Below are 27,538 nucleotides of genomic sequence, written 5' to 3' on the forward strand. Positions count from 1 at the left end.
TACCTCATGAAGCTGGTTGAGAGAATTCCAAAAGTGTGCAAAGCTTTAGTCAAGGCAAAGGGTGGCTACTTTGAAGAATCTCAAATATATTTTGTTTTGTTTAACACTTTTTTGATTACTACATGATTCCATGTGTTATTTCATCATTTTGATGTCTTCACTATTATTAAAGAATGTAGAAAATAGTACAATATAAAAAAAAACCTTGAATGAGTAGGTTTGTCCAAACTTTTGACTGGTACATATATATATACATTTTTTTAATATATTTGTTTTTATTTGAGTCATTTAGCATATGCTCTTATCCAGAGTGACTTACTTAGTGCATCCATCTTAAGATAGCTAGGTGGTACAACCACATATATATTTGATATGCTATATATGAGCACATTACCAAGCAGCCAACCTTCTTGCACCAACACCATGCAATTACTGTAAAAATATTACAGTAAGAGCATTGGTACCATGAACCTGATTATGGTAACATTATGTACTGTAAATTTACAGCATTATACTGGCAGCAGAGTTGCCAGCAAACAACTGTAATTATATAATACAGCTGTGTTGCTGTAGTGATTACAGTATGCTACAGTATAATGCTGTATTGTATAATACCACTGTTTTTCTTACTGTAAATCATTTTACAGCATCCCTGCTGTAAAGAAAACATACAGTATTTAGTTGGCAACTCTGCTGTCAATATAATGCTGTATATTACAGGGAAAGGTTTTACAGTGTAAAGTAGACATGCTATAGGCCAGAATAATTACTCAATTTGCCCATTGGCTAAGAGAGAGGACATATGCCAGTCATTAAGATTGTATGTGTGAAGTCATCATGTAGCACTCATCTGTGACTTGATCATTCATTCAAACTTACTTACAAACACACAGCATCAAGTAGTGCATAAGCCATGCATAGCCTCCACATAGCAGCCAAAACATTGATTGGAAAATATTTCCAAATAATGTGACATTTTAAATGCCAGTGTTGGATTACAAATACATTGTAGGCTTCTTAGTTAATGACATAAGATTATGTTGTATTTTAAGGGAAGTGCCTTGCTAGTTGCTCCACTACGAAGCATCTTTAAGCAGAAAGAGTTAAAAGGGCTATTCCACGTGCATGTCGATATATTTCTGGGATGCAGGACATCTAACATCTGTAGTTGTGGTTTCTAGACATACTGAACACGGATGTGTGGGGACGTTTGAGGAGGTTTTGCCAGGTGGATGTGTGGAGCTTTGCCTTTGAAATGCTAGATACATATTCATCACAGATATTGCATTTCATGTCATAAATGACTGTGATCGATTTAGAGCGTGGACGGAAGAGCAAAGAAAACCTCAACCAATGGCTCCAGAGATCCCCACCCTTGAGTTTTAGGGGACCAAAAATTACACTTCTAGGCCACAGCCAAGGCGGGACCAGGAACTGGCAAACATAATCATTACAATTACAACTCAACGTATCCTCTACAATGTGGGGTCCAACTTTATCAGAACTCCTCACATGTTCATCATGCTGAAAAATAAACATTAGTTATTCCACAATGATGGGAAATACATGGTAATTAGTGTCATAATAATTTTACAATTTAGTAATTTAGCATACACTCTCCCAGTGCATACATTTTTCGTACTGGTCCCGCATGCGAATCGAACCCTACAACTCTGGCGTTGTAAGTGCCATGCTCTACCAGCTGAGCCACACGGGAATCATAAAACATACTGTACTTTACAGTTTCAGTTTCTAGGATGCCATTCAAGAACTACGCAGCACCGTCATCTTTTCAAATGTTTCAAATTAGCTTCTCACAGCTGGGTTTCATGACTGCTTAAGTTAAGAGTTTTAAAGAAACAGCTCTTTGTGTTAGCTTGCAGACGGGCACATTAAAGTGAAAAGACACTTCCTTCTCTCCCTCAACATCTACTCACTGTAACCACTGGCATTCCCTATAAATGAACATCCTCTCCACTGAGTCAGATCAGGACACATCAAGTTGTTGAATGATATCTGATGTGCAACACACAACAGTCGATCACGACTTGTCGATGTGGTCATCCTGTTGATGACCTTGCTCTCTGTGATGCTACAATAAACTGTCTATTACAGTAATCTTATGCAAAGGCCCAATGATGATAACATAGATAGAGGTTTTGTAAGGCAGTGCACTATAACTGACATGTCCCACATCCCACAATCCATATAAGGAGCATGGGCAATTCCATTCCCACACAGTTTATCATTCTGATTACAAGGAAACGTTGTTGTGTATTTTTTTGGCAAGCCAACCTCCTCCCACAGCTTTCACTACAGGGAAGTGAAAGGCCAGGCATAACTTATCAACTTGGTTTGCTCCAGTGTGACTAATGCATTGTAACATGCAAACTCAGGTTGATACTTCAATGTGTCATGTTTCCTCTCCCCCAGGGACAGATTTAGCCTATGTGCATGCACACACGTGCATACAAGGTCGCTCTGCTTCTTCTCTCTATTTTACTTTCTCTCACTCCAGCAGGCCTCTTAGCAACAGAAGACTTCTTAAGCATCCTATTTCAAGGACACAAAGCAGACTAAATAAAATATAACAACATTCTAGAGCCTCTTAACTTCATCATCCCAATTGTAATTACCCAGCTGCTCACAAACAGATGTATAGTAGCAATAAGCTCAGATGCACCCTTCAATCTCAGCTTTAGTAGAACACACACCAGGGTGGTTTGCAATTGTCAGTCAATCCATATGGTCTGCAATATATGCCAAATGAGCCAAGTAGGAGCATACTACCAGGGGTTTAAACATAAACCGTGTTGATTGTATCAGCACATTTGGGTATACAGGGCAGTTCAAAATAAACTGTACATTTTCTATGAGATTTCATACATTTTTATATCAGCCAGCCACTTTAACACTTCCTGGCAATACTATGCAACTCAATCCTTGCAAAGATTTTAATGAACGAAACCCCAAATCTTGCAGCATACTCCAAGCAGAATATGAATAATGAAAGATGGACAATGTAGCCTTTGTGTTTATTTCCTGCGATTTGCAAACACAGTGAAGTGAACACGGCTTCCCAGTGTCCTCCCTATGGATGGAATGGTAAACAGTTCACAGCCAATTCCCACTTCAGATTAGCAGGGAAAATGGCTAAATTGACCTCTATCTAGACTCATTCTCCTCAGAGATGGACAATTCATCCATATCCACTCCCTCTCATCTAATCTCTCCCTCCCCTTTTTATCCATCCGATGTCCAACTGCATACCTGATGGGACTGTAAAGGCTGCAGGATTAGATTTTATAGCTGTAATATAATTGTGCTTCTATGGCAACCATTGAATTATTCCTTAGGCAGATGGCAATCTGAATCTTTTCAGCAAACAATGTCAGAGCACGGAAGTGGATCTTGACATTCATATAACAACCCTGGGCAACCATGGGTGTGTTACACACAAAATACACATACAGTATAAACTATGCCATTTGTTTGAAATGTCTGTCTTTAACTGAATTGCAATTAAGCAAAAGCCAAACCTGAGAAACACTGTTATTGAAGTGATTACCCACTACCCAGAATGTGAATCAGGACATGAAAAAAAAGTAATCATGAAATGAATCATCTCCATTTAAGCAACACGTATCTAATCCCATCCCACATATCTCCAGGTCTGTAAAAAAGCCAATATATTATTCATCGACTTCTGGATGAAGCATCTGTTTATCAGTCTAAAATTATCTAGCTTTATTTTGGTCATTTGATCAGGGATAGAACTGAAGGATATTACAGCACTGATATTGTGAATGAATAACATCTATAATTCATGCATGAGAATACTGATTAATTTGAATGCTAGGCCTATGTCACATATTGGACCAATTACTGACAAATGTACCTCAGAGTCTATTTGCTGTTATACAGGCTAATAGGGTTTCTTCACATTAAACAGAGAAATGACTTGTTGCACGTGGTATATCCTTTCAATGATGTGCCTTTGTTAAGAGGATCGGATTTTAGAAAGGTATGCAAACAAACACAGCACACATTCAATCAATCCAGTCCCCCAGAAACCTGTCTGAAAGGTTAAATGCAGGCTCCTGTTATAAACATGACAGGAGAATCAACATTACCTAAACGAAGAGCACACATAAATGTATTTATACAATGGGTGGGTCTAAACCATGGACACTGATTGGTTAAAAGCTATGACGTTGAAATGCCTTTTTACTCTGTTGCCTCTCACTGCGCAATCCAATGTCTCATCAGCCCAGGCAGGGAAGTTATAAACTTGATCTCCACTATAAAAAGCATCTAGACATTATCTCACATTTCTTTTAGACAAACATGTAGTTTTCAACAGCAGAGATTTGTATAAACCTTGCTGTCTATCTCTCCAACATTTGCAACATTGTTTCAATATTCAGATTCGATCTCCAACTGTCCCCATAGTAATGAACGTGTAGGGTTTGGGATTCGGGCCGAGAGAGAGGCAGGCAGCTTTTCTCAGCCAGTCGAAATCATGAATCAGCTGGCATCATTTTTATGGATATATACAAAGACATGCAAATTGAAAAAAGGTAAAACGAAACGAAGTGCAGCTAGTTTGCAGTCTTTCCAGCTTCAGTTTGAAGTTATTGTGTTAGCTGTGTTGTTGGCTAGCTCCCCTGAACAACAGTGTCCTAAAGAGAGAGCACATTTTCTATGCCAGGCGAAATCGTGCCTCATTAGGTCATTGTTACGGATGTCTCCAAATAAATAAATGTCACTAGCAAACAGCTTAAACAAATGCAGCTACTGTTGTTATTCTGTCTGCACTGTTGGACTTGACTGAAAATTAGCCGAGTTGGCTAGCTACAGTGGTTTGCGAAAGTATTTACCCCACTTGGCATTTTTCCTATTTTGTTGCCTTACAACCTGGAATTAAAATAGATTTTGGGGGGAGTTGTATCATTTGATTTACACAACATGCCTACCACTTTCAAGATGCAAAAGTCAATACTTTGTAGAAGCACCTTTCGCAGCAATTACAGCTGCAAGTCTCTTGGGGTATGTCTCTATAACTAGCCACTGGGATTTTTGCCCATTCTTCAAGGCAAAACTGCTCCAGCTCCATCAAGTTGGATGGGTTCCGCTGGTGTACAGCAATCTTTAAGTCATACCACAGATTCTCAATTTGATTGAGGTCTGGGCTTTGACTAGGCCATTCCAAGACATTTAAATGTTTCCCCTTAAACCACTCGAGTGTTGCTTTAACAGTATGCTTAGGGTCGTTGTCCTGCTGGAAGGTGAACCTCCGTAACAGTCTCAAATCTCTGGAAGACTGAAACAGGTTTCTCCTCAAGAATTTCCCTGTATTTAGCACCATCCACGATTCCTTCAATTCTGACCAGTTTCCCAGTCCCTGCCAATGAAAAATATCCCCACAGCATGATGCTGCCACCACCATGTTTCACTGTGGGGTTGAGATTCTCGGGGTGATGAGAGGTGTTGGATTTGCGCCAGACATAGCGTTTTCCTTGATGGCCAAAAAGCTCAATTTTAGTCTCATCTGACCAGAGTACCTTCTTCCATATGTTTGGGGAGTCTCCCACATGCCTTTTGGCGAACACCAAACGTGTTTGCTTCTTTTTTTTCTTTAAGCAATGGCTTTTTTTCTGGCCACTCTTCCGTAAAGCCCAGCTCTGTGGAGTGTACGGCTTAAAGTGGTCCTATGGATAGATACTCCAATCTCCGCTGTGGAGCTTTGCAGCTCCCTCAGGGTTATCTTTGGTCTCTTTGTTGCCTCTCTGATTAATGCCCTCCTTGCCTGGACCTCTCTTGGCAGGTTTGTTGTGGTGTCATATTCTTTCCATTTCTTAATAATGGATTTAATGGTGCTCCATGGGATGTTCGAAGTAGTGGTGTTGCAGACTCTGGGGCCTTTCAGAACAGGTGTATATATATACTGAGATCATGTGACAGATCATGTGACACTTTGATTGCACACAGATGGACTTTATTTAACTAATTATGTGACTTCTGAAGGTAATTGGTTGCACCAGATCTTATTTTGGGGCTTCATTACAAAGGGGTGAATACATATGCAGGCACCACTTTTTAGTTTTTAACATTTTTTTTAAACAAGTAATTTTTTTACATTTCACATCACCAATTTGGACTATTTTGTGTATGTCCATTACTTGAAATCCAAATATAAATCTATTTAAATTACAGGTTGTAATACAACAAAATAGGAAAAACGCCAAAGGGGATGAATACTTTTGCAAGGCACTGTAGCAATAGCAAGCAAGGGATAAGAACGTTGCCAGCCAGTATGGCAATGGAACATTTAGAATGAACGACTGAGTCATGTTCATATATACAGAACAAAAAGACTGAACGACTTGGTCGGTCTCTGGCAACCGAACCAATGGAATAAATGACCAGCCGTATTGGGTAGCAACCCTAGATTTGTGTCGGGACTATATCTTGTGGAAGGATGAAATAGTATGAGTAAATTCAGCAAAATAAAGTTTTTAATTGAAATATGTCAATCATTATTTTAATATGTTGGCAACCCGTTATATAAAAGTGATAATGCCCGTATTGGCACTGGTTTGCAGGCCTGAGACTAACACCCATGCCAATATATCCTCCAAACACCGGCTTCTCGGGCGTTATCACTTAACTATACAATGGGTGGGTCTAATCCTAAACATTGATTGGTTAAAACCACATTCTAGCCGGTGCTAATTCCACAAATTACCACTGGCTAAAGCTATTATGTTGAAATGCCTATTTACTCTGTTCCATCTGACTGCGCAATCCACTGTCTGTCTATCAGTTCAGCAACACAATTTATAAAGTTGATCTCCACTGTAAAAAGCATCTAGCCATTATCTCCCATTTCTTTTAGACTAGACATTGGTTTTCAATAGCAGAGTTTTGTATAAACCTTGCTGTCTGTTGCTCTGACATTGGCAACATTGTTTCAATATTGAAATTCGATCTCCAGCTGTCCCATAGTAAAGAACATGTAGGGGTTGGGAGTCGGGACGAGAAATACAGGCAGGCAGCTTTTATCAGCCAGTCGAAATCACGAATCAGCATAGTTTTTATGGATATATACAAAGAAATGTCAATAGAAAAGAAACGAAATGCAGCTAGTTTGCAGTCTACCCAGCTTCGGTTTGACGTGATTGGGTTAGCTGTGTTGTTCGCTAGCTCCTCTGAAGAAGAGTGTCCTGATGAGAGCACATTTTCTATGCCATGTGAAATATCGCATCATTAGCTAATTGTTATGAATGTCTCCAAATAAATGTCACTAGAAATAAATGTCTCAAAATAACCATTGCAATAGAACATTTAGAACGAAACGTTTGGGTCACGTCCATAGCTATAGAACAAAAATACTTAACGACCAGCCTGGCTTGGATAGCAACCCTAGATTTGTGTCGGGGATATATATATCTTGTGTAAGGATGAAATGGTATGAATAAATTCATCAAAATAACGTTTTTTAATGAAAATATGTCAATCATTATGTTGATATGTTGGTAACCCGTTGTATAAAAGTGATAATGCCCGGGAAGGTGGTGTTTGGAGGATATATTGGCATGGTTTGCCAGCCCTTGTAAAAACCCATGTCAATAGATAACATATCTAATGCACCCCTACCAATTACAGTATCGAGCAATTTCTTAGGTACACAGCTAGAATATCTACTTTTAAAAGATGCACATGTCTCATACAGCATCTATCATTGAAGGTGGTCAAGGGTGAACCAAAGTTGTGACATTAGGCAACCTGCTGCTGTATTGGGTAGCCTACAAATAAATATCCAATGTGTTCTCTGCTCCTCGCCCCTGCCTGATTCAGTCTAAACCGGGTGGGCTAACCTCAACACCCTGTCCTTAGTGACGGTGTAAGATACTGCTGGTGAATATGAGCTTCGGAAGGCACAGAAAAGTGCAATTTAAACAGGTTTAGATCCACAGTTATCAAACGTTATCAATTAATGCATTCGTGAACATTCTTGGTGGTCGCAAGAGGAACGGGTTTGCTGTACGTACTGTAGTGTAGACGTCGCCAACCTCGTATCATGCTAATTTAAGGAACTGCGGTACGCAAAATATCGAATTATTCATGTTGCATTCAAAGCTTGCACACAATATGCCATGGACAATATGAGAATAGAGGTTTTGAAATCTGCCATATATAAATGCGCTAGGCCTATTCACAGTGCTCGTTGACACGGATTGAATTGTAAAACATGATTGGTTGGGTAGGCTATATCGGATAGGTCTACATTAGAGAGCTATCTCAGAACTGTTTTTTTTATTTGTTCACTTGGCTCAGGTTGCTAGGCTAAGGCTGGCATATGAATAGAAAGAAGTGGCATCATCAAAGCAGATACATTCTTACCGTAGAGATGTAGGAAATGTGATATCGCAGCGTCTTGAGGAATTATATGGTTTATTGGCTGAGAAAAAAAACTATGTGTTTTTATTCGCTGGTGTTAATGAGATGTGGATATGAAAATGAAGACTATCTTCCATGCCGCAAACCTCTTAGGAAAAGATTAATCTTGCTGCCCGGCCGATGATGCCGTAGTATAAAAGTCGCTATGAGCGAAGTAGACCTGGTCCGTCCCACGGGGCGCATTGGCTACATGAATCTGCATCAGGCAGGTCGGAGTGAGCATCACTGCAGAGCGGCGCATCATCTACATCACTCAATTCGTAATGATGATAGCTGCTGGACGTTCCATGATAATAATTTTCTCTATGATTCTGTGTTTTTCCTGTAAACACGCCTACGTATTGAAATTAAATTAAAGTGACATCGCACAAGTAGGCTACTAGCATACGTGTAATAGGCCTAATATATATATATATATATATTAATAAAAAGGCACGTGGCACATAGCACATCAAGTGATGAGAATTAAAGTTAGATGATTTTCTGGTAGCCTAAATATGTCGTTTTTGTTTTATGTTTAGGCCTTTCTAAGCTATTTATCCTACAATGACTAATTCCTGAACATAAGCTACACACTTAATTATTAGCCTACACCGTTTTATTTAAAGGTTGATTAACGTTGTTATCTTGTTCGAGAATCATACAATAACTACGGTAGGCTATCAGCAGAGCCATCTGCTGGTAAGAGAGAGCAAACATAGCCTACAACACACACACAAACAATGGATAGCCAACAGTGTCTCAGGGCCTAGGGAGGTGAATAGTGATGGGAATTCCGTATCTTTTCAGTGAGCCGGCTCGTTCGGCTCAACTCACCAAAAAGAGCCGGCTCTTTTGGCTCCCAAACGGATCTTTAAAAAAATATGTTTTATATCTTTTCAAGTCAGTTTGCGATAGTTGGACTATGATTGGTATTAAAACAATTATTATTAAATCATACTTAACCACAATGTATTTAAAAATGCATTGGTTTGTTATGAAAAAGGACGCTATTAAACATTTGCATTTAAAGTATAACATTTTAATGTATATAAACAAAGTGCATATAAATCTAACCATTCAAAACGAATACAATCTGAACAGCATAATTGTGATGATCGTCAAAAGGAGTAGACCAAGGTGCAGCGTGGTGAGTGCTCATGATACATTTATTTTTACTCAGACCACTAAATCAAAACAATAAACAACGTCACATTCCGCAGGCTAAACTGAGCTGTACAGAAACAAGATCCCAAACGGAAGGAGGGAAAAAGGGCTGCCTAAGTATGATTCCTAATAAGAGACAACGATAGACTGCATCTGATTAGGAACCATACTCGGCTCAACACAAAGAAATAGAAAACATAGAATGGAACATAGAAATACCAAAACCTAGATTGCCCACCCCATATCACACCCTGACCTAACCAAACTAGAGGAAATAAAACGTGACAATAATAGAATATTGCAACATATTAAAAAAATAAAAACATTTTTGCAAAACTGCAGCATCCCACTTAAAACATTAAACTGGTCCCTCTTTTCTCTGTTCTTTATTGCCATGTTATAACCAGCAGCACACAGCAATGCTGACCATATTTTGCTTTTATGAGAGATTTGCATTCAGAAATGGAAGCTGCCTCACTTTCGAGGTGCTGATGCGGTTTCTTCTCTCAGTAATTATTTGTTCCATTTTCGAGAAGACCCTCTCAGAGGGAACGGATGTGGCCACTATGCAGAGTCTCCCTGTAATGACTTTAGTATGCCATGGGTAGACAGAGGCCTTGTTCTTCCACTAGCTCAGAGGATCTGCAGGATCAGACCTCCATTATGGCATTTGCTGAGGGATTCCTTCGTGCTGCATCCCCAGTTACTCTCTTGTCAAACAGCATCCAAACAGCAGACGTTTGTGGCACTGCTGGTGCTTCTGCTCCATCTAATCCCTCTTCTTCCTGTTGGCCTGGTGCCTGAGCCAGCTGACCGCTGGGGCTGTCCCTCCCTGCTGCTGAGGTTATTTTTTGAAGAGCCTCATCAATCGCTCTGGCATCACTGAAGGCTAACTTCTTAAACCTGGGGTCAAGTGCAGCGGTTTCTGATAGCACGTGATTATGTTCCATTCTGTGGAACGTTGTCCATTGATGAACATAGGGTCTCCATCAACTCTGTCACATGTCCTGTGGTTAAATTTGCTTCTCTCTGGCGGCTAGCTGTGATTCGCTCCAGACCCTTACACAGGAGTACCATTTTTGAGGCTGTCACATAGCTGAAAATAGAGAACAGTAACTTATTTGTTCAGGTTCATGTTTTGTCTACTGATACTACATTCTCATCTACTGCTCATATACATATATAATACTGGATTAAATAATGATGTAGTAATAACTGCTTACTGTACCTCTCTCCACAGTGACCTGCTCAAAGGGTGCCAGGACTCTGCACACCTTGTCACGACTTCCGCCGAAGTCGGTCCCTCTCGTTGTTCGGGCAATGTTCGGCGGTCGATGTCACCGGCCTTCTAGCCATCGCCGATCCATTTTTCATTTTCCATTTGTTTTGTCTTACACACCTGGTTTCAATCCCCCAATTACTTGTTTATTATTTAACCCTCTGTTCCCCCATGTTTGTTTGTGAGTAATTGTTTGTATGTTAGACGGTCCGTTATGTGGGCTCGCTTTATTGTATTATATTTGTCTATTTTGAATAAATTCAGTTTATTTACTCATCTGTTGTCCTTGCGCCTGACTCCTCTACACAAGCTACACACAGACCACATTACAGAATAACTCACCAAGAATGGAGTCAGCAGGAGCAGACGCCCTCCCTGTGGTGATAGAGGAGTGTGTCCAGCAACACGCAACCATATTGCAACATCTGGGCACCGCCATGGATCGCGTGCTGCAGACGATGGATCGTTGGGAGAGAGGAGGAGGTCGTCCAGCGCCTCCACCAGCCCCACTACAGCAGGCCCGACTGGCCACCCCTCCTTCACCCGGTCCCAGCGGAATTCGGCTCGCGCTCCCGAGGGAGTATGATGGGACGGCTGCCGGATGCCAGGGGTTCCTCCTCCAGTTTGAGCTCTACCTGGCGACCGTCCACCCGGCTCCTTCGGGACGTGAGAGCGTGTCCGCCCTCATCTCCTGCCTCTCAGGCAAAGCCCTGGAGTGGGCCAACGCCGTATGGAGTGAAGGAGACGTGGCGTTGGACCATTACGCAGAGTTCACCCGCAGCTTTCGGCAGTTTTTGACCACCCGCCTGAGGGTCGAGCGGCGGGTGAACGTCTGTTCTAGAGGTCGACCGATTATGATTTTTCAACGCCGATACCGATTATTGGAGGGGCAAAAAGGCCGGTGCCGATTTAATCGGCCAATTTTTATTTATTTATTTGTAATAATGACAATTACAACAATACTGAATGAACACTTATTTGAACTTAATATAATACATCAATAAAATCAATTTAGCCTCAAATAAATAATGAAGCATGATCAATTTGGTTTAAATAATGCAAAAACAAAGTGTTGGAGAAAAAAGTAAAAGTGCAATATGTTCCTTGCTCAGAACATATGAAAGCTGGTGGTTCCTTTTAACATGAGTCTTCAATATTCCCAGGTAAGAAGTTTTAGGTTGTACTTATTATAGGAATTATAGGACTATTTCTCTCTATACGATTTGTATTTCATATACCTTTGACTATTGGATGTTCTTATAGGCACTTTAGTATTGCCAGTGTAACAGTATAGCTTCCGTCCCTCTTCCTCGCTCCTGCCTGGGCTCGAACCAGGAACACATCGACAACAGCCACCCTTGAAGCAGCGTTACCCATGCAGAGCAAGTGACGTTTGAAACGCTATTAGCGAGCACCCCGCTAACTAGCTAGCCATTTCACATCGGTTACACCAGCCTAATCTCGGGAGTTGATAGGCTTGAAGTCATAAACAGCGCAATACTTGAAGCATTGCGAAGAGCTGCTGGCAAAACGCACGAAAGTGCTGTTTGAATGAATGCTTATGAGCCTGCTGGTGCCTACCATCGCTCAGTCAGACTGCTCTATCAAATCATAGACTTAATTATAACATAATAACACACAGAAATACGAGCCTTAGGTCATTAATATGGTCGAATCCGGAAACTATCACGTTTATTCTTTCAGTGAAATACAGAACCGTTCCGTATTTTATCTAACGGGTGGCATCCATAAGTCTAAATATTCCTGTTACATTGCACAACCTTAAATGTTATGTCATAATTACGTAAAATTCTGGCAAATTAGTTCGCAACGTGCCAGGCAACCCAAACTGTTGCATATACCCTGACTGAGTGCAATGAACGCAAGAGAAGTGACACAATTTCACCTGGTTAATATTGCCTGCTAACCTGGATTTCTTTTAGCTAAATATGCAGGTTTGAAAATATATACTTCTGTGTATTGATTTTAAGAAAGGCATTGATGTTTATGGTTAGGTACATTCGTGCAACGATTGTGCTTTTTTCGCAAATGCGCTTTTGTTAAATCATTCCGCGTTTGGCGAAGTCGGCTGTCTTTGTTAGGAAGAAATAGTCTTCACACAGTTCGCAACGAGCCAGGCGGCCCAAACTGCTGCATATACCCTGACTCTGTTGCAAGAGAAGTGACACATTTTACCTAGTTAAAATAAATATGTTAGCAGGCAATATTAACTAAATATGCAGGTTTAAAAATATATACTTGTGTATTGATTTTAAGAAAGGCATTGATGTTTATGGTTATGGAGCAACGTGTACCTAAGCGATTATATGCAACGCAGGACAGGCTAGATAAACTAGTAATATAATCAACCAGGTGTAGTTAACTAGTTATTATGATTGATTGATTGTTTTTATAAGATAAGTTTAATGCTAGCTAGCAACTTACCTTGGCTTCTTACTGCATTCGCGTGACAGGCAGGCTCCTCGTGGAGTGCAATGTAAAGCAGGTGGTTAGAGCGTTAGACTAGTTAACCGTAAGGTTGCAAGATTGAATCCCCGAGCTGACAAGGTAAAAATCTGTCATTCTGCCCCTGAACAAGGCAGTTAGTTCCTAGGCCGTCATTGATATAAGAATGTGTTCTTAACTGACTTATAAAAATAAATCGTCCAAATCGGTGTCCAAAAATACCGATTTACGATTGTTATGAAAACTTGAAATCAGCCCTAATTAATCGGCCATTCCGATTAATCGGTCGACCTCTAGTCTGTTCCACCTGAGGCAGGGGACGAGGAGCGCGCAGAATTTCGCTTTGGACTTCCGGACCCTGGCCGCCAGCGCGGGATGGAATGACAGGGCCCTGATCGATCACTACCGGTGCAGTCTGCGCGAGGACGTCCGTCGGGAGTTGGCCTGCCGTGACACCACCCTCACGTTGGACCAGCTGGTGGACCTGTCCATCCGACTGGACAACCTGCTGGCTACCCGCGGACGTCCGGATCGGGGCCTGTCAGTTCCATCCTCCAGCACCACCGCTCCGACACCCATGGAGCTGGGAGGTGCTGCACTTAGGGCGACCGGAGGAGGGGCCATTCCCTGCACCATCTGTGGCCGCAGAGGGCACACTGCTGGTCGGTGCTGGGGGGGGTTCCTCAGGGAGTCGAGGCAGCAGGCAGGGCAGTATCGTGTCACCCCAGGTGAGTCGGCACCAGCCTCACCCAGAGCCCCCTGTTGCTCACATGTATGTGTTCATTACATTTCCTGAGTTTTCCCCGCATTCCCAGCATAAGGCGCTTGTAGATTCAGGCGCAGCTGGGAATTTTATTGACCGTTCATTTGCTCATAGTTTAGGGATCCCCCTTGTTCCTGTAGATATGCCCTTCCCTGTGCATGCCCTAGATTGTCGACCATTAGGGTCGTGGCTGATTAGGGATGCCACCGCTCCACTAAGCATGGTTATGCAGGAGGGTCACAAGGAGAGAATCAGTCTCTTTCTTATTGATTCTCCTGCGTTTCCCATGGTGCTGGGCCTACCCTGGTTGGCCTGTCATGACCCCACTATTTCGTGGCAACAGAGGGCTCTCAAGGGGTGGTCACGAGAGTGCTCAGGGAGGTGTGTGGGAGTTTCCATCGGTGCGGCTACGGTAGAAAATCCAGACCAGGTCTCCACCGTGCGCATCCCCTCAGAATATGCCGATTTGGCTCTCGCCTTCTGTAAGGCGGCGGCGACTCAATTACCACCCCATCGACGGGGGGATTGTGCGATAAATCTCCTGGTAGACGCAGCACTTCCCAGGAGTCATGTGAATCCTCTGTCACAGGAGGAGACGATGGCTATATGTCTCCGAATCCCTGGGGCAGGGATACATTTGGCCCTCCACTTCACCTGCCTCCTCGAGTTTCTTTTTTGTGAAGAAGAAGGATGGAGGTTTACGCCCGTGTATTGACTATCGGGGTATCAATCAGATCACAGGGAGGTACAGCTACCCGCTGCCTCTCATTGCCAGTGCGATCGAGTCAATGCACGGGGCGCGCTTCTTCTTCTTGCTCACATCAACAACTGACACCCCACGAAGCATCGTTACCCATCGCGCCACAAAAGCCGCGGCCCTTGCAACGCAAGGGGCAACCCTACTTCAAGTCTCAGAGCGAGTGACGTCACCAATTGAAACGCTATTAGCGCACACCACCGCTAACTAACTAGCCATTTCACATCGGTTACACTCACCCCCCCTTTGACCTCCTCCTTTTCCGCAGCAACCAATGATCCGGGTCAACAGCATCAATGTAACAGTGTAGGTTCCGTCCCTCTCTTCACCCCAACCCGGGCTCGAACCAGGGACCCTTGCACACATCAACAACTGACACCCCACGAAGCATCGTTACCCATCGCGCCACAAAGGCCGCGGCTCTTGCAACGCAAGGGGCAACCCTACTTCAAGTCTCAGAGCGAGTGACGTCACCGATTGAAATGCTATTAGCGCGCACCACCGCTAACTAACTAGCCATTTCACATCGGTTACACGTATCCGGGAGGGGGACGACGGCATTTAGTACCACCTCAGGGCACTATGAGTACCTCATCATGCCGTACGGGTTGATGAATGCTCCATCAGTCTTCCAGGCCTTTGTTGATGAGATTTTCCGGGACCTGCGCGGGCAGGGTGTAGTGGTGTATATCGACGACATTCTGATATACTCCGCTACATGCGCCGAGCATGTGTCCCTGGTGCGCAGGGTGCTTGGTCGACTGTTGGAGCATGACCTGTATGTCAAGGCTGAGAAATGTCTGTTCTTTCAACAGTCCGTCTCCTTTTTAGGGTACCGCATTTCCACTTCAGGGGTGGAGATGGAGAGTGACCGCATTTCAGCCGTGCGTAATTGGCCGACTCCCACCATGGTAAAGGAAGTGCAGCGGTTTCTAGGGTTTGCCAACTACTACCGGAGGTTTATCCGGGGTTATGGTCAGGTTGCGGCTCCCATTACCTCACTGCTGAAGGGGGGACCGGTGCGACTGCAGTGGTCAGCTGAGGCGGACAGGGCTTTTGGTCACTTGAAGGCTCTGTTTACCTCGGCTCCCGTGCTGGCTCATCCGGATCCCTCTTTGGCGTTCATAGTGGAGGTGGACGCGTCCGAGGCTGGGATAGGAGCCATGCTCTCTCAGCGCTCGGGCACGCCACCAAAGCTCCGCCCCTGTGCTTTCTTTTCGAAGAAGCTCAGCCCTGCGGAGCCAAACTATGATGTGGGGGACCGGGAGCTGTTGGCTGTTCGTAAGGCTCTGAAGGCGTGGAGACATTGGCTTGAGGGGTCTAAACACCCTTTCCTCATCTGGACTGACCACCGCAATCTGGAGTACATCCGGGCGGCGAGGAGACTGAACCCTCGCCAAGCAAAGTGGGCCATGTTCTTTACCCGTTTTGTTTTGACTTTGTCCTACAGACCAGGTTCCCAGAACGCTAAGGCAGACGCACTGTCCTGGATGTATGACCCTGAGGAGCGGTCCATGGATCCATGGACATCGAGAGGGCGTTACACACAGAGCCCACTCCCCCTCAGTGTCCAGCTGGGCGCCTGTATGTTCCGTCTGCTGTCTGCGACCGTCTAATCTACTGGGCCCACACGTCAACCTCCTCTGGTCATCCTGGCATCGGTCGGACGGTGCGTTGCCTTAGTGGGAAGTACTGGTGGTCCACCTTGGCCAAGGATGTGAGGGTTTATGTTTCCTCCTGCTCGGTGTGCGCCCAGTGCATGGCTCCCAGGCACCTGCCCAGAGGGAAGTTACAACCCCTACCCGTTCCACAACGGTCGTGGTCGCACCTGTCGGTGGACTTCCTGACGGATCTTCCTCCCTCACAGGGCAACACCACAATCCTGGTCGTTGTGGATCGGTTTTCTAAGTCCTGCCGTCTCCTCCCTTTGCCCGGTCTCCCTACGGCCCTACAGACTGCGGAGGCCCTGTTCACTCACGTCTTCCGGCACTACAGGGTTCCTGAGGTCCCCAGTTCACGTACAGGGTCTGGAGAGCGTTCATGGAACGTCTGGGGGTCTCGGTCAGCCTCACCTCAGGTTTTCACCCCGAGAGTAACGGGCAGGTGGAGAGAGTAAACCAGGATGTAGGTAGGTTTCTGCGGTCATATTACCAGGACCGGCCGGGGGAGTGGGCAGCGTTCATGGCCCAAAACTCACTCCGCCACTCCTCCACTAACCTCTCTCCCTTCCAGTGCATACTGGGGTATCAGCCGGTTCTGGCACCTTGGCATCAGAGCCAGATGAAAGCTCCTGCGGTGGATGAATGGTTTAAGCGCTCGGAGGAGACCTGGGACGCCGCACATGTGCACCTGCAACGGGCCGTGAGGCGGCAGAAGGCGAGCACCGACCGCCACCGCAGTGAGGCCCCGGGACCGGGTCTGGCTCTCGACCCGAAACCTGCCCCCCTGCCGGAAGCTGGGTCCGCGGTTTGTGGGGCCATTCAAAGTCCTGAGGAGACTGAACGAGGTATGCTACAGGTTACAGCTTCCCCCAGGTTACCGTATTAATCCCTCGTTCCATGTGTCTCTCCTCAGGCCGGTGGTGGCTGATTCACTCCAGGAGTCTGAGGTGCGGGAGGTTCCTCCACATCGAGGGGGGCCCCGGCGTATGCTGTTTGAGCCATCCTGGACTCGAGGCGTCGGGCGAGGGGCCTTCAGTACCTCGTGGAGTGGGAGGGGTACGGTCCGGAGGAGAGATGCTGGGTGCCGGTGGAGGACGTCTTGGACCCTTCGTTGCTGCGGGATTTCCACCGTTTCCACCTGGATCGCCCTGCTTCTCGTCCTCCGGGTCGTCCCCGAGGTCGGCGCGCTGCTGGAGCCGCGCATCAAGGGGGGGTACTGTCACGACTTCCGCCAAAGTCGGTCCTTCTCCTTGTTCGGGCGGTGTTCGGCGGTCGACGTCACCGGCCTTCTAGCCATCGCCGATCCACTTTTCATTTTCCATTTGTTTTGTCTTTGTCTTACACGCCTGGTTTCAATCCCCCAATTACTTGTTCATTATTACCCTCTGTTCCCCCATGTTTGTTTGTGAGTAATTGTTTGCATGTAAGACGGTCCGTTATGTGGGCTCGCTTTATTGTATTATACTTGTCTATTTTGAGTAAATTACGTTTATTTACTCATATCTGCTGTCCTGCGCCTGACTCCTCTACACAAGGTACACACAGAGCACATTACACACCTCCTCCACCACCTCCCATTCCTCTTGGGTCAGAGCATCAACAGGTGCATTGACAATGGCCAGGGTAGAGATAAATGGCATCCTTTGACTCAAGAAACCACTTCGACATATAAAATATTTAATTCCACCTTGTAGTGCAGTCTTGTTTAGGCCTCAGCTCAGGCATCCCCATCTGGTGTTGTGTAGACTTTAGTTTTTCAGCACCTACTGTGCTCCTGTGGAAGTATTCCACAGCTGCATTCACTTTGTCCACAGTGGGCTTCATCACCTTCAGAGCATCTCTTACAAATCAGGTTGATTGTGTGGGCAAGAAATGGATGATGGGTCCATTTAAACATTTTCATGGCTTTGGTTATGTTAGCTGCATTGTCGCTAACACAACAGACCACTTTTCCATCTACTTGCCATTCTCTGGCCACTCTCAACAGTTATTCTGCCAAGTTCTCTGAGGTGTGTTTGTCACTGGACTCAAAGCAGTCCAGAAGACAGTTAGACATCGAAAAATCTTCAATGAAGTGACATGAATCGACATGTAATAAGTGGTTACTCTTGATGACCAGCAGTAAGACAAACTGCAGTAGCCTTTTGGACTCTTTCCTGCACTGACGCCTTTGTGATCTTGTACAGTTGTGGAATAAGTGATTTTGAAAGGGTTTTCCTGCTTGGAATGGTGTACATTGGATTTAGACTATTGCCATAATTTCTAAAACCTCTGTCCTCCACGATTTAGTTTTGGCAAATTCTACACTATGCTCAAACATTGTCTACATTATGAAAATGCATCCAAATGCTGCTTCTGACTCATTTTCCAGCTGTTGTTTTCACAGCTGTCCTTCCTCTCTCTCCTCGGCTGCTAAGTGTGTGACTGTGAGTGAGTTGGCTCGGCCCTCCCTCATGCATCTTTGGTTCATTGGTTGACACTGCGTTTCTGATTGACAGGAACAACAGGTGAGGCTGTTAGTCGGAGCAGACAGTCAGAACGAATATGTATGCGCTTGAGCATTTAGGGCTGTATTATTTTATTTATTTTTTTGTTCTTTGAATTAGTTAATTCTATTCATTTCAATCTTTTGATTATTCATATCTTATTTTTTAAAATAATTTTATAAATAGATTCGGCTCTTCTGATATGCGAGCCGGATCCCAACGTTTACCTACAGGAGCCGGCTCTTAGAGCCAACTCGTTCGCAAACGACCCATCACTAGAGATGATACCTACTGTCGGTCGGCAGCACAGGTTGCAAGATGATTTCCAATTGGTGCCGGATTTATTGAATAACGGGTTAGTGAGCTATCATTGGCGACAGCATTCATGTGCTCAAGACCAAGGAGAAATGAAGAAAAAAAGGAGCAAAATACATTGGCCCAAACTTGACATGACTAACGTAGCAACACACAGCAGCACACACATTTACATTCTCCTTCTTCTCATTCTCCTTCTTCTCTCCTCTGAAACCAACCGATTCAAATACCCTCTGTGTCAGGAAGCTCACTCTATTCTTGCCATATGTAAACAGGTTGCGTCAGGTAAGTAGATTTTAGGGCAGTGTTAATTTTGTCAACAAAAATAGCACAGTTGGGATCAAGTCACTATTATTCGAGTAACAAACAAGTCTCAAGTCATAAGGTCCAAGTCTCAAGACAAGTTCCAAGTAGAACGGGTCGAGTGAAGTTCAAATCGTGCATTTAAAGAGAAAGTTGAGTCGAGACAAGTTTTTAGGTTAAGACTCAAGTCAAGTAAAACAATTAATCTATACAGACAATGACTTGTTCAATTTACAAATCTGTGTCTATTTATTGAGACTACCAATCAGCCCTTATGTTAATCTCAACAACAAAATCCAAATGCAAGCTTCATAAGTAAATTATAAATTTCAAGCAATTTTGACATACCAAAAGATGCTAGTAATTGTTGCTTGTTGCCCCATTGCATGTGACCTAGCAAAGTAAACGGTTAATATTCTTGATCACCAAACACTTTTTGTAGCTGCACAATCATTTACGGCAATCCTCTCTCCCTGCAATTTGAGTGTGGCCTGCAACCGATTTTATAGCTGTACGGCAAATCAGCAATCTGTTTGATGGCTCAGGAGTTTCCAAACTTTTTAACCCGCAACCCCAAAAGAGTAGTGGTTCAAAGCATGCGAAACTCGCGCACGCATGCAATTTCTGCGCAAATAAAATGGTGATGCATTTTCAAAACGCAAGATGCAGAAATAAACAGTGTTTTACAATATCAACTAGGGATATCATGTCACACTGTCACTTCTCTGTAGTCCAGAGAAAGCAGAATCATAGGCCTGCCTACCTGTATGCACAGCATGGTCTCATAGACTAGACGTCTATGAGTATGATACTGTATGTTACATTTGGTATGGTTACATAAGACAGAAGGTAACTTAATGCAAAAACTGAAATAATGCGAATGTCTAGCAACCGAAAGGTTGCTTGTTCAAATCTGATCATGGACAACTTGAGCATTTTAACTAATTAGAAACTTTTCAATTAATTACTTATTTTTAGCTACTTTGCATTTAGCATGTTAGCTAAGCCTAACCTTAATCCTTTTAGCTAACCCTAACCCTGACCTTAACCCTTTAACCATAACTCTTAACCCTAACCTTAACTTGAACCCCTAGCCTAGCTAACATTAGCCAGCTAGCTAATGTAAGTCTTAGCCACTTAGTCACCTAGCTAACATTATCCTACATTTTTCAAATTCATAACGTATCACACGCATTGTAATTCGTAACATAATATATGAATGGATGATGGACTTCCACAAATGAATATAAATCATACGAAAAGTAACATATCATACTAAATAGACTGCCCTCGGATTTACGTACAGAATAATATGAAATGCTCTGAGATCAGTTTGTATATATACTTCAGTGGTGGAACTGCATGTCTAAAGATAGCTGTAACATTGCACTACCTTCAATAATTATGGGATGAAGACATAACATATGAATTAATTACGATATGTGTGAGGAATAAAAAAGCTACAGACTGTTCATGCTTTCTATCCAATCCTGCAACCTCCACTGCAGACTATGTAACCATACCAAAATTTGAGTGTTCCGGATTTACTTTTACTGTTACGTGTAGTTTATTTATAACCCACCCAAACTATGTCTATCTGAAATATGAAAATGATCAATGTTGTGGCAAAGATGCGTCCATAGCAGATTTCTAAACAGTACTTTATATGTATAATATTAAGGTTCCGGTAGGTACACTACTCTGTTTTTGCCAGGCAATACCGGAGAAAATTAAACAAGGGCTTTCTGGTCACAAATATGGATGTGTGTGCCACCTTCGTGGCCAATGCTGATGACTGGTCATTAATCAACAATGAAGACACGCAACTTTTTGGTTCTGAAGCACAGATTATATGTTTTTTTAAACAATATTCTGGTGCAATGCTGTAGGCCTGTGTTAATGACCAGATAGAATAAGCAAAGGTATAAATATAAAATACAAATGGAAGGCTAAAGTGCCTTCAGAAAATATTTCTCAAAAACAGGTTATAGGCTACTTGTGCACCACCAAGTCAGAACAGTAGGCAAAATTAAGAGGTGAAAATAGACCAAATTATTAGGGTGAGGCACATGGGCTACTAACAACTTACTACACAACATACACTTAGTATTACTTTCTTAGCTACAGTATACATATCTCCCTGGCATATTACATAATTTATACAGCAGCATACAGGCATTTTTGGACTCACCTTGTTGTGCTGTGTTCACTTGAACAGGAAGGTGGCACGGTGGGCCTTCAAGGGCAAATTTTGACATTAAACTTTGTCATCAAAGTCTGGCATTCTCTGGATTTATGGTGCTTTCAAGACAACTGGGAACTCAGGGGAAAAAAAGGTTGAATCATGATGATGTCAGTGATCTTCAGGTCATAGCTCTAGAAAGAGGCCAGAGGTCATTTGGATGAAAGTTCAAAACGTATTTTCCCAGTCGTAGCTCGTTTTCTCTCAAGATCCCAGTTGTCTTGAACTCACTAAAGTCAGATTTTTCAGTTGACAGTTGTTTTGAGCAAGGCACAAATCATGCTTCATTGACAGCATGGCCAATGTTGAATGTTTATAATTTTAAACTAGGAAAAGAGACCCTTAAGGCCAGGCACCATAGGCTAATATTGTAATTTACCAGTTGAAAGTATACATAAATAAAATATATTATTGTATTACAAGTTTTATTTATTTAAAATATGCAAATGATGCAAACCCTCCTTAAATATGAGCTAATTTCCATATTACTAGAATCTGTTTTTCAACACATTACTTCAAGGCAGAATTGTTTATATATTTTTTTATTGTGACAATAATGGTTAGACTTTTACAGATTATTTTATCAAAATATTGTAATTTCATGGAATTATTTAAACACTATTGACATGTATGACGGATGCATATTGTGCATATATTTACACATAAAATTACACTTAAAATCAAAACGACACAAGATATAAAAAAAAAGCCTCTGTAAAAGTAAGACAATAAGACCTAAGAACCTGTGTGTTGAATAATGTGAATGTACATCAAAGTCCTTTGAAGACTGAGAAAAATAAATTGGCGCACGGGGAATATGTCATTTTGAGAAAATTGCCGATAAAGATAAGCTAATGCAATTAAAATGTACTTTCCATAAATATGACAATTTATGTCACATTAATTCAGCTGTTATTCATATATCTCTTCTAAACTGACAAATAAACAAAATATACCTTTTACAAATACATTTTCACGTTTAATACATTTGTTTCAAGCAATAGAGCATTTGCTTTGAATACTGGTCTGTTGGGCAAATATGCAGTTTTGGGCAAATTCTCATATCACTCATATTACTTTGCTCAATTTGTCACATACAAGGACTTCGATTAAATCCAATAAGCATTCAAGTTTATATGGTTTGGAGTTCGAAAATGTGAATAGAAATAATGATAAGATCAGAATACTCACTTGCCTAATAATTGTGCACGCAGTGTAGAAATGACAGGGCAATTACATTGACTGTTTGTGGACTAGCTAATGATATGCTCCGGAAAACAAGCATTTGAATGATGTATGATTCAACATCAAATCAAATCAAATCTATTTTTATATAGCCCTTCGTACATCAGCTGATATTCTCAAAGTGCTGTACAGAAACCCAGCCTAAAACCCCAAACAGCAAGCAAAGCATGTGAAAGAAGCACGGTGGCTAGGAAAAACTCCCTAGGAAAAACTCCCTAGAAAGGCCAAAAACCTAGGAAGAAACCTAGAGAGGAACCAGGCTATGAGGGGTGGCCAGTCCTCTTCTGGCTGTGCAGGGTGGATATTATAACAGAACATGGTCAAGATGTTAAAATGTTAAAATGTTCATAAATGACCAGCATGGTCAAATAATAATAATCATAGTAGTTGTCGAGGGTGCAACAAGCACGTCCGGTGAACAGGTCAGGGTTCCATAGCCGCAGGCAGAACAGTTGAAACTGGAGCAGCAGCACGGCCAGGTGGACTGGGGACAGCAAGGAGTCATCATACCAGGTAGTCCTGAGGCATGGTCCTAGGGCTCAGGTCCTCCGAGAGAAAGACAGAAAGAGAGAAAGAGAGAATTAGAGAGAGCATATTTAAATACACACAGGACACCGGATAAGACAAGAGAAATACTCCAGATGTAACAGACTGACCCTAGCCCCCCGACACATAAACTATTGCAGCATAAATACTGGAGGCTGAGACAGGAGGGATCAGAAGACACTGTGGCCCCATCCGATGATACCCCCGGACAGGTCCAAACAGGCAGGATATAACCCCACCCACTTTGCCAAAGCACAGCCCCCACACCACTAGAGGGATGTCTCCAACCACCAACTTACCGTCCTAAGACAAGGCCAAGTATAGCCCACAACGATCTCCGCCATGGCACAACCCAAGGGGGGGGCGCCAACCCAGACAGAAAGACCACGTCAGTGACTCAACCCACTCAAGTGACGCACCCCTCCCATGGACGGCATGGAAGAACACCAGTAGGCCAGTGACTCAGCCCCTGTAAAAGGGTTAGAGGCAGAGAATCCCAGTGGAAAGAGGGGAACCGGCAAGGCAGAGACAGCAAGGGTGGTTCGTTGCTCCAGCCTTTCCGTTCACCTTCACACCCCTGGGCCAGACTATACTTAATCATAGGACCTACTGAAGAGATAAGTCTTCAGTAAAGACTTAAAGGTTGAGACTGAGTCTGCGTCTCTCACATTGGTAGGCAGACCATTCCATAAAAATGGAGCTCTATAGGAGAAAGCCCTACCTCCAGCCGTTTGCTTAGAAATTCTAGGGACAATTAGGAGGCCTGCGTCTTGTGACCGTAGCGTACGTGTAGGTATGTACGGCAGGACCAAATCGGAAAGATAGGTAGGAGCAAGCCCATGTAATGCTTTGTAGGTTAGCAGTAAAACCTTGAAATCAGCCCTTGCCTTAACAGGAAGCCAGTGTAGGGAGGCTAGCACTGGAGTAATATGATCACATTTTTTGGTTCTAGTCAGGATTCTAGCAGCCGTATTTAGCACTAACTGAAGTTTATTTAGTGCTTTATCCGGGTAGCCGGAAAGTAGAGCATTGCAGTAGTCCAGCCTAGAAGTAACAAAAGCATGGATTAATTTTTCTGCGTCATTTTTGGACAGAAAATTTCTGATTTTTGCAATGTTACGTAGATGGAAAAAAGCTGTCCTTGAAACAGTCTTGATATGTTCTTCAAAAGAGAGATCAGGGTCCAGAGTAACGCCAAGGTCCTTCACAGTTTTATTTGAGACGACTGTACAACCATCCAGATTAATTGTCAGATTCAACAGAAGATCTCTTTGTTTCTTGGGACCTAGAACAAGCATCTCTGTTTTGTCCGAGTTTAAAAGTAGAAAGTTTGCAGCCATCCACTTCTTTATGTCTGAAACACAGGCTTCTAGCGAGGGCAATTTTGGGGCTTCACCATGTTTCATTGAAATGTACAGCTGTGTGTCGTCCGCATAGCAGTGAAATTTAACATTATGTTTTCGAATGACATCCCCAAGAGGTAAAATATATAGTGTAAACAATAGTGGTCCTAAAACGGAACCTTGAGGAACACCGAAATTTACAATTGATTTGTCAGAGGACAAACCATTCACAGAGACAAACTGATATCTTTCCGACAGATAAGATCTAAACCAGGCCAGAACTTGTCCATGTAGACCAATTTGGGTTTCCAATCTCTCCAAAAGAATGTGGTGATCGATGGTATCAAAAGCGGCACTAAGATCTAGGAGCACGAGGACAGATGCAGAGCCTCGGTCTGACGTCATTAAAAGGTCATTTACCACCTTCACAAGTGCAGTCTCAGTGCTATGATGGGGTCTAAAACCAGACTGAAGCGTTTCGTATACATTGTTTGTCTTCAGGAAGGCAGTGAGTTGCTGTGCAACAGCTTTTTCTAAAATTTTTGAGAGGAATGGAAGATTCGATATAGGCCGATATTTTTTTAAATAATTTCTGGATCAAGATTCGGCTTTTTCAAGAGAGGCTTTATTACTGCCACTTTTAGTGAGCTTGGTACACATCCGGTGGATAGAGAGCCGTTTATTATGTTCAACATAGGAGGGCCAAGCACAGGAAGCAGCTCTTTCAGTAGTTTAGTTGGAATAGGGTCCAGTATGCAGCTTGAGGGTTTGGAGGCCATGATTATTTTCATCATTGCGTCAAGAGATATAGTACTAAAACACTTTAGTATCTCCCTTGATCCTAGGTCCTGGCAGAGTTGTGTAGACTCAGGACAATGGAGCTTTGGAGGAATACCCAGATTTAAAGAGGAGTCTGTAATTTGCTTTCTAATGATCATGATCTTTTCCTCAAAGAAGTTCATAAATTTATTACTGCTGAAGTGAAAGCCATCCTCCATTTGCGAAGGCTGCTTTTTAGTTAGCTTTGCGACAGTATCAAAAAGAAATTTCGGATTGTTCTTATTTTCCTCAATTAAGTTGGAAAAATAGGATGATCGAGCAGCAGTGAGGGCTCTTCGATACTGCACGGTACTGTCTTTCCAAGCTAGTCGGAAGACTTCCAGTTTGGTGTGGCGCCATTTCCGTTCCAATTTTCTGGAAGCTTGCTTCAGAGCTCGTGTATTTTCTGTATACCAGGGAGCTAGTTTCTTATGACAGATGTTTTTAGTTTTTAGGGGTGCAACTGCGTCTAGGGTATTGCGCAAGGTTAAATTGAGTTCCTCGGTTAGGTGGTTAACTGATTTTTGTCCTCTGACGTCCTTGGGTAGGCAGAGGCAGTCTGGAAGAGCATCAAGGAATCTTTGGGTTGTCTGAGAATTTATAGCACGACTTTTAATGCTCCTTGGTTGGGGTCTGAGCAGATTATTTGTTGCAATTGCAAACGTAATAAAATGGTGGTCTGATAGTCCAGGATTATGAGGAAAAACATTTAGATCCACAACATTTATTCCATGGGACAAAACTAGGTCCAGAGTATGACTGTGGCAGTGAGTAGGTCCAGAGACATGTTGGACAAAACCCACTGAGTCGATGATGGCTCCGAAAGCCTTTTGGAGTGGGTCTGTGGACTTTTCCATGTGAATGTTAAAGTCACCAAAAATTAGAATATTATCTGCTATGACTACAAGATCCGATAGGAATTCAGGGAACTCAGTGAGGAACACTGCATATGGCCCAGGAGGCCTGTAAACAGTAGCTATAAAAAGTGAGTGAGTAGGCTGCATAGATTTCATGACTAGAAGCTCAAAAGACGAAAACGTCATTGTTTTTTTTTTTGTAAATTGAAATTTGCTATCGTAAATGTTAGCAACACCTCCGCCTTTGCCGGATGCACGGGGGGTATGGTCACTAGTGTAACCATACCCCCCGTTTTAAAAATATTGGTTAAAGTCCTATATGAAACATGCTATCAAGAACGACATTTATGGTAGGTGTGGTTGACAGAGTTGGGATAAAATTATACAAAAAGTATTTACATACATTATTGACGATTTATTTGTACATTTTATGAAAGTATGGAAGTTATAGTTGTAAAATATTCCAAAATCTGAAAATTGACAAATGGAAGCAAAATCCAAATTCTTGCCTGTGGTGCCTGGCCTTAATCTTAAACTTTGGACCTTTGCAATGCTTGCAGTTAGACACTCTGATTCCTTCCAAACCACGCATTGTTGAAATCGCAATTTCCAACTTGTTGTGTAATGTTTATGTCCAATGGGCGATGAGCACCAATACGTTTTATCTATAATTTATACTTATTATTTATCTTCATATGACAAGGATTAAAAAGGATTTGCCAGTAGATTGTCGACTTGATTCATGATGATGACTGCTAGCTAAGATTTTGAAAGTATGATGTTGACATGATCAGTCCAATCAAAGCTACTGTAGATATGTGATTTGACGTAGTGTCCCCATGAGTGA

The 27,538-nt window shown here is 42.9% G+C and overlaps 1 protein-coding gene across 1 annotated transcript in view; it reads right to left on the minus strand.

The window, feature by feature from the left end:
• LOC106607391 (receptor-type tyrosine-protein phosphatase epsilon) overlaps positions 1–8,736 on the minus strand; it is a 63,450-nt gene extending 54,714 nt beyond the window's left edge. Inside the window, exon 1 of the mRNA XM_014204316.3 lies at positions 8,407–8,736. The gene's annotated coding sequence lies outside the window, so the exon portion shown is untranslated. The remainder of the gene's footprint in view (positions 1–8,406) is intronic.
• Positions 8,737–27,538: the final 18,802 nt, after the last annotated feature.

The sequence above is a fragment of the Salmo salar genome, chromosome 01 (genome assembly GCF_965601325.2).
Source record: "Salmo salar chromosome 01, fSalSal1, whole genome shotgun sequence".
Taxonomy (NCBI): Eukaryota; Metazoa; Chordata; class Actinopteri; order Salmoniformes; family Salmonidae; genus Salmo; species Salmo salar.